The 7,297-nt window shown below is 40.2% G+C and overlaps 1 protein-coding gene across 3 annotated transcripts in view; it reads right to left on the minus strand.

Annotated features, from left to right (window-relative positions):
* The window catches only part of MAGI2 (membrane associated guanylate kinase, WW and PDZ domain containing 2), a 1,365,890-nt gene that overhangs the window by 753,345 nt on the left and 605,248 nt on the right, over positions 1-7,297 (minus strand). The window lies entirely within an intron of this gene.

Raw genomic sequence — 7,297 nt, forward strand, 5'->3', positions numbered from 1 at the left:
CTATCCCCTAGCCCCACATTCTTTATTCCTCACCTTAAAGTGCCATAACCACTTGAATTCCTCTGAAATAAAAGCAAGGTGACTGACAAGTTGTAGGGAAATTGCATGCATAATTTACATGGCCCTGTGAGCAAGCAGAGGGGTTGTCATTTCTGTAGACGCCTTACAAATGATATTCGGATAGATTGCTTGAGGAATGACTTCTGATTGCTGAGACAATTTACTTCATCTTACTCATTTATTCTGATTGTGAGATACAGAAGTAAGACTATAGCAGAGGGAGGGGCACTTGGGTGACTCAGTGGGTTAAAGCCTCTGCTTTCGGCTCGGGTCATGATCCCAGGGTCCTGGGATCGAGCCCCGCATCGGGCTCTCTGCTCAGCAGGGAGCCTGCTTCCTCCTCTCTCTCTGCCTGCCTCTCTGCCTGCTTGTGATCTCTGTCTGTCAAATAAATAAATAAAATCTTAAAAAAAAAAAGACTATAGCAGAGGGTTAAATGTGAAGAGTGTTCTATGTAAGAAAATTTGCACAAACGCCTGAATTATTGCCTATGTAAGTGTGCAAAAATTCCTCCCCACCCACTAAATCAAGAGAAAAGAGAAAGGACACTGAAAGCATCACTGCTGTTCAAAGGAATATGAGATCTGTACTGAGGAACAACTCACTTTTTAAAATTTATGATAAGGGGGAGAAGTCTTAAAATTTCTATTGTTATCTACAGCACAAGCATAAGGGCCTATTTAGCCAGAGAGATTCCATCTTGGATTAAACAGTCATTTTGTTGTTTATGCAGTAAAACTTAAACTGTCCCTGTCCCTCCTTCCCCCGCAGGGGACTTACTTAAAAACAAGTCCTGGGGGCGCCTGGGTGGCTCAGTGGGTTGGGCCGCTGCCTTCGGCTCAGGTCATGATCTCAGGGTCCTGGGATCAAGTCCCGCATCGGGCTCTCTGCTCAGCGGGGAGCCTGCTTCCCTCTCTCTCTGTGCCTGCTTCTCTGTCTACTTGTGATCTCTCTCTCTGTCAAATAAATAAATAAAATCTTAAAAAAAAAATAAATAAAAACAAGTCCTGGAAACCAGTCCCAGGTAACAAAGCCCAAATACAAGGGTGGGTCAGGCCAGATGGAGACATCCAATGGGGGGGGGGGCGCATACTGTCTCCCTAGCTACCAAGGAGTATTGGCCCCGCCTTTTGGGCACCAATTCTGACCAAGGTGATAGGCTAGTTCAAATGTCTACTATAGGGTAAATTGTAATTCAATTGATCACTTATGTGTGACCTAGCATGACTGTGTAGATTTCTCTGTGTGTTACAATCTCATTGGCCACCTGTGTGTGGCCAGGCCCAACCTTATGGCCTTTGCCCTTAAAGGCTAGTCTGTGGGACAGAGAGGGGTCGAGCTCTCTGTAAGAGGCACAGCCCCAGCCCGTTGGTTTGATTCTTGATGCTTGGTGCGAAATAAAGCTTTGTTTGACCTTTGCTTTGTATCAGTCTCGCTCCTCTAATCACGGACCCATTATTGGGGGACCTTTCACAAGTATCTACAGATATCTACTTACATCTGAGGTTAGCTAACATAGTAAAAAAAAAAAAAAAGATGTACTATAAAGTTAAACAAGAAAAAATATTTTACAATAGAAGAAATAATGGTTAGGACTAAACTAAAGCAAAGGATGTTAACATCAGGAAGAATATCCTGTTAGCTTTGCAGTTACCAGAGCAGATGGCTGGAAAAACAAAACAAAACAAAACAAGGAAAACACCAAAACTAGATCTTAGACAGTGAAGAGTTTTTGCTTTGAAATCTTCATGAACACAATATAAATATCCCTCTTCAATTGCTATTTTTCTTATATTAAAGAGCTAAGTTAGAGTAACACTTTGAAGTTTCTTTCTTAATGATCTTTAAGAACACACTGCCCTCAGTTTTAGAGAACTTTGTAAATAATGAACATGATAAAAATGAAATTAAAATAAAATCATGATTCAGATTTTTCAAAACGTGGGAAGGTCTCTAAGTTTTAGATTGTCTTACTTTTTTTTTTAAAGGTTTTAATTATTTATTTGACAGAGAGAGAGAGATCACAAACAGGCAGGCAGAGGGCCAGGGTGTGGGGTGGGAGGGTGAGGAGGTGGGGTGGGGGGGAAGCAGGCTCCCTGCTGAGCAGAGAGCCCGTTGTGGGGCTGGATCCCAGGACCCTGAGATCATGACCTGAGCTGAAGGCAGAGGCTTAACCCTCTGAGCCACCCAGGCGCCCCTAAATTTAAGATTGTTAATTTAAGAAATAGAATTCATATCTAGTGAGCTTAAAGATATCACAAACTTGAGCCAATCTGAGGTCCCTTCCAACTCAGGAGAGTCCTCAACAATCAAACAGGACAGCTGGAGTAGGAGGAGAGAGGAAAGATTCATCATAAGTCCCTTGGGTAGAACCAACAGGTCTTAGTAAACAAAAGGAATTTGGGGCATGTACAAGCACAATTTGAGGGTGACTAATTCCTGGCTTGAGACTAGTGGATCTCATTTCCCATTTTCCCCTGCTCCCACCTCACCTCACCTTACATCTTACATCCTACAGTCAATGAGGGTTGGGATAGTCCTTTGATAAAGGGCTGCAGATGAGTTTGACATTGAACAATTTTGAGTCTGGAGAAACTGCCAGAAATCTAAGTGGAGATCTTAAGAAGTCTGACATGGGAATGTAGTATTAAGAGTCATCCGGGGCATAACTGAGTCCTCTCACTGAAGTAAAAGAATGAGGGGATGACACCCAGCAAAAGACTAGGAATAAAAAAAAGGAAAAGGAAATAATCAGTATTCGAGGTAGAAGGAAAGGATTCAGAGCCATTAAATGACACTGAGAAATATTATCCAAAAAAAAAAAAAAAAAAAGAGAGAGAGAGAGAGAGAGAGGAAAAGAAAACTATGAGACAGCCATCATCTGTGTGGCAGACTGCTTGTGGGGCCAACAGAGAAGACCTGGGGAGAGGCTGATAGATGTGGCACCTAGGAGGTTTTTAGGTCACTGGAGGAGAGACAGGAAGGAGACAAGGTGAATACCAGCGGCCTCCAAACCTGTTTCTCTCCCCCAATCTTCTCAGCTGCTTTAAAAATACATCCTTAAGCCATATCCTTGGAGATCCTGAGTCAGTAAATGAGAGTTTCTACCTCACGTCTGTTCTTGAATTTTGACCATACTCTTCTAGGACGCTTTACTGTATTCCATTTTGTAAATTTTTATACTCATCTTCCATCTAGTCTGCAAGTTCCCTGCAGGTAAGAATTATGTCTCTTTTGCTCTTAATCCCCACATCATGTAACCTGAAAAATAACAGGTACTCACTAATACGTGTGGGTTCACTGGTCATCTTAGTCCTGTTCTTTAAGACAAAAATCACCCAAGTGACCAATTCCAAGGACTGTAAAGACTTGGACCCATACTTGAACGAAGATTGGTGTATCTTTTAACAACAAAACAAAATTTTGATTCTAAAATAAAATCTAAAATGTATCTTGAAATGGCCAGCAGCAAGAAAAATAAGGTTTCCCAAAATGATTCATGACATATAGCCACGTCGGCTTTATTTTGGGAGGATGTTGATTTGATCTGGAGATAGTTAAATGTGTCACTCTAAAAGTGTATGTGTTTTCACATGATGTGAAAAAAAAACATAATTATAGCTGTCCATTGATAGCCTATGCATTTACAGTGCTATTTTGGAAACAGTAAGTTTCAAAACTGGTTTCCAGTTTTGGAAGGAAGTTCCACTGTATAGTAGCTCTGGAGCTTTGCTCCCTGTAGATTTCCTCCATTGGAATTCACTAAAATTTAATTGAATTACAATGGGTGAATCCACAAGGTGTCAATTGTTGACTCTCAGATTAAAGAACTCTCTTTCCTCAGGCATTCACACCTACCAGTGCTGAGTCCCGGGGTTGGGTTTTTTGAGAGCATCTCTACACCAACGAACACCTGTGTGCATTAATAAATAGCAAAATAACTACTGTAGTGAAATCACATTTAATTTTAGGAATCGAAGAAAAATTCACTATATTTCTATTCTAGCACACAGGATGTAGCTTACTTCTTTAAAATGTCAAGCATACAGACACAGATTTTATTTAAAGAATGTGGAAACACTGCTTTTCTTTCTTGATTGACTCTAAGATATATATATATAGTCTTTTCTCATCAGGAAAAAGGTAAGTTGATATGTTTTTTGAATGGGCATACTAATAACATTGTCACAGTGTATCAGGGAGCTTTCAAAGGCATTATCTCATTTTGTCATTATAACCACCAATCAGGTCGCTATAGTAAGTGTGGTAATTCCAGTTTTTCAGATAAGAAAACTGAAGCTCAGAAAGGTCATTAAGTGTAAACCAGGATTGGCTCCTTTTTTTCCCCTGTATTTTTCCTTTCCATTAAATAATGCAATCACTAACTACTTTCTGCATCATTCTAAAGGTTCTGTCTAGGCATGCATGTGCCTGAGTCAAGATAAATGGGTCTTTTCTTCATGCATATATGTAAAGTTATGAGGAGAAAGTATTTCTATTACCCTTTACTTACATTTATATCTATATGTTCATGAATGTAAAATACACACAAAAATTCAAACTAACTAAGGAAATAATAGTTATCACCAGAAGGCCTTGTTACAACATGGTTTGAAAGCTATCATTTAACTTTGGAAAATGAAAAATAAATGACACTAATTAAAATATTTTAAAAAGATAAAAATCCACGCAAGAAGAATGCTTTCAATTTTGTTCTGTGTCAAGTTAGATTCTTTAAAAGTAAATTAAGTTTATGCACATCTGAATTTGCAAAAAAAACAGACATTAATTACTTTTGTTTTATAAACCACTAGAGACACAGTGAGAAAGGGAACATAAGCAGGGGGAGTGGGAGAGGATGAAGTAGACTTCCCACGGAGGAGGGAACCTGATGCAGGGCTTGATCCCAGGGTCCTGGGATCATGACAAGAGCCAAAGGCAGATGCCTAAGGACTGACCCACCCAGACACCCCAGAAACCACTTTTATTGGCTGTATAGGCCAACAGTATAACATTGTGTAAATATTCTGTCTTAATTTCCACAAATCTGGAGAAGTCCTAAGAGGTATTAATGAGAAGAAATCACAGATTTATACTTTTTCAAAAAAAAACAACTATTGACCTGAAAAGCCGTTAACAAAAGCTTTGCACATCGAATTGTCTATTTTGCCATCATGTCAAAACTACTGCCTTTGATATCACTCACTCTTCCTCTCTGGGCATATATATAACATTTTCGTTTGTACTCTGTTATTTGTTTTCTTTTTTGGGATTTAAAACTATGTCATTTACTCACATAATTGCTCTTCTCATGGCCTTATCATTACTTCTTGCTTTTAAGAAAGCCATGCTATTTGTTTCTCCTCTTTCCTGTTCCATAGGTGAGTCATCTAACTTTAAAAGAGAAAAGTTGGAGGAGATATTTTTTATGATCCCTTCCAATTTTAAAGCTTTATGCAGTTTTAGAGAAAACCTGAAGGGTCACACCATATGGTGTAACACTAAAAGATAAAAACAAGGAGTTTCTTTTTCACTCCCTGTGAATTATTCTGGACACTTCCCTGGTTGATATTTCATATTGTAGACATGTACACATTGAGGATGTGAGAGAAAGAGAGAGACAGAGAAATGGTGAGGCAGGGAGCTAGTGAGGCGGGTGGAGGGAGACAGGAAGGGGCTACGGGACATTTGTGGATCACATCAGTGTATTAGAGGTGTAGTTAAGCACTGTCAACCCAACCTCTCAATAGACTCTTCCCTCTTCATTAATAGGAGCTCTTTGTGTCCAGGTACTCAAACAAAATAAAACAAACAAAAAAAACACTTGTATCACCCTTGCCTTCTGTCTTTCACTCTCCAGAGCAAATATATCAGTTGTACCTGCAAAATAGATCCAGAATCTAACCCCGTTTCACTACTCCCACTGCACACAAGTTACTCTTATGTCTAATTCGGATGATAAAAGTAGCCTAGCTGGTCTCATTTCTGCTCTCTTCTCCGTCATTCCGGTGAGGCTGTTAAAACATAAATCAAATCCTATCACTTTCTTTTAACCCTAAAGGCTTCCCATCTCACTGAGAGGAAAACCAATGGCATATTACGATTTATGAAGCCATTCTCAGTATTCTGGCCACTCCCAATACCTGAGGCTTCATTCATCGTGTACTGTGTTCTGGCCACACTGGCCTCCTCATTTATTACCCTCTTAGACCAGCAGGCAGACGCCACCATGCGGCCTTTGTTATCAATAGCCCCTCTGCCGGGAAGGCTCTTCCAGATATCCACTCAGCTCCCTTATTCGTTTTCATCTTGATTCCAAATTTACCTTCTAAGCTGAGGCCCTTCTTGAGCATCCCACCTCACTTTTACTCCTTCTCGCCTTCCATTAGGTGACGCTTCACTCAAATGAAAGCATAATAAGTTAAGGATATGAGTCAGTTTTGGTCACATTTGTATCTTCAGTGCCAAGAACAGTGCCTGACATATAATCCATTAGTTAAGTACTGGTTGGATTAAATTGAATTGGATCTAATAACGGTATGAAAACCTTGAACCGGGGCGCCTGGGTGGCTCAGTGGGTTAAGCCACTGCCTTCGGCTCAGGTCATGATCTCAGAGTCCTGGGATCGAGCCCCGAATTGGGCTCTCTGCTCGGCAGGGAGCCTGCTTCCCCCTCTCTCTCTGCCTGCCTCTCTGCCTGCTTGTGATCTCTCTGTCAAATGAATAAATAAAATCTTTAAAAAAAAAAAAAAAAAGAAAACCTTGAACCGTGCCTTGAAGAGCGGATCAGATGCTGAGTAAATAGATGATAAAGAATACATTGGGCACTTTTTGGTAAAAAGAATAAGCCACCTGGAAATATGAGCCTCCTTTGGGGAATACCACATTTAGCCGGCTCAAGTTAACATGAGAAAACTGTCACAGAGCAGTTAAAGTCACAAGGCCAGTTAGTAGAAGAACACATGTCTAGAAGCCTGATCCCCAAACCTTCCCAGACCAGGACTCTTACTAAAGATGCAGACCATTTAATTTTCAAGTTTAATCAGGACAAAACACAAGCAAGACGAAAAGGATTGTTTTGTTTTATCTCAATCGCTACCAAATCCATCGAATAAAGTAATGATGGATGTAAGGACCTATTTAGCTAGAGGCTTCCATCAAGGTTAAAACAATAACTTTGTTTAACCCTTAAACTGTCCCTGCTCCCCTTCCCACAGGGGATTTATTTAAAAACAAGT

Source organism: Lutra lutra, chromosome 11, assembly GCF_902655055.1.
Source record: "Lutra lutra chromosome 11, mLutLut1.2, whole genome shotgun sequence".
Classification (NCBI taxonomy): domain Eukaryota; kingdom Metazoa; phylum Chordata; class Mammalia; order Carnivora; family Mustelidae; genus Lutra; species Lutra lutra.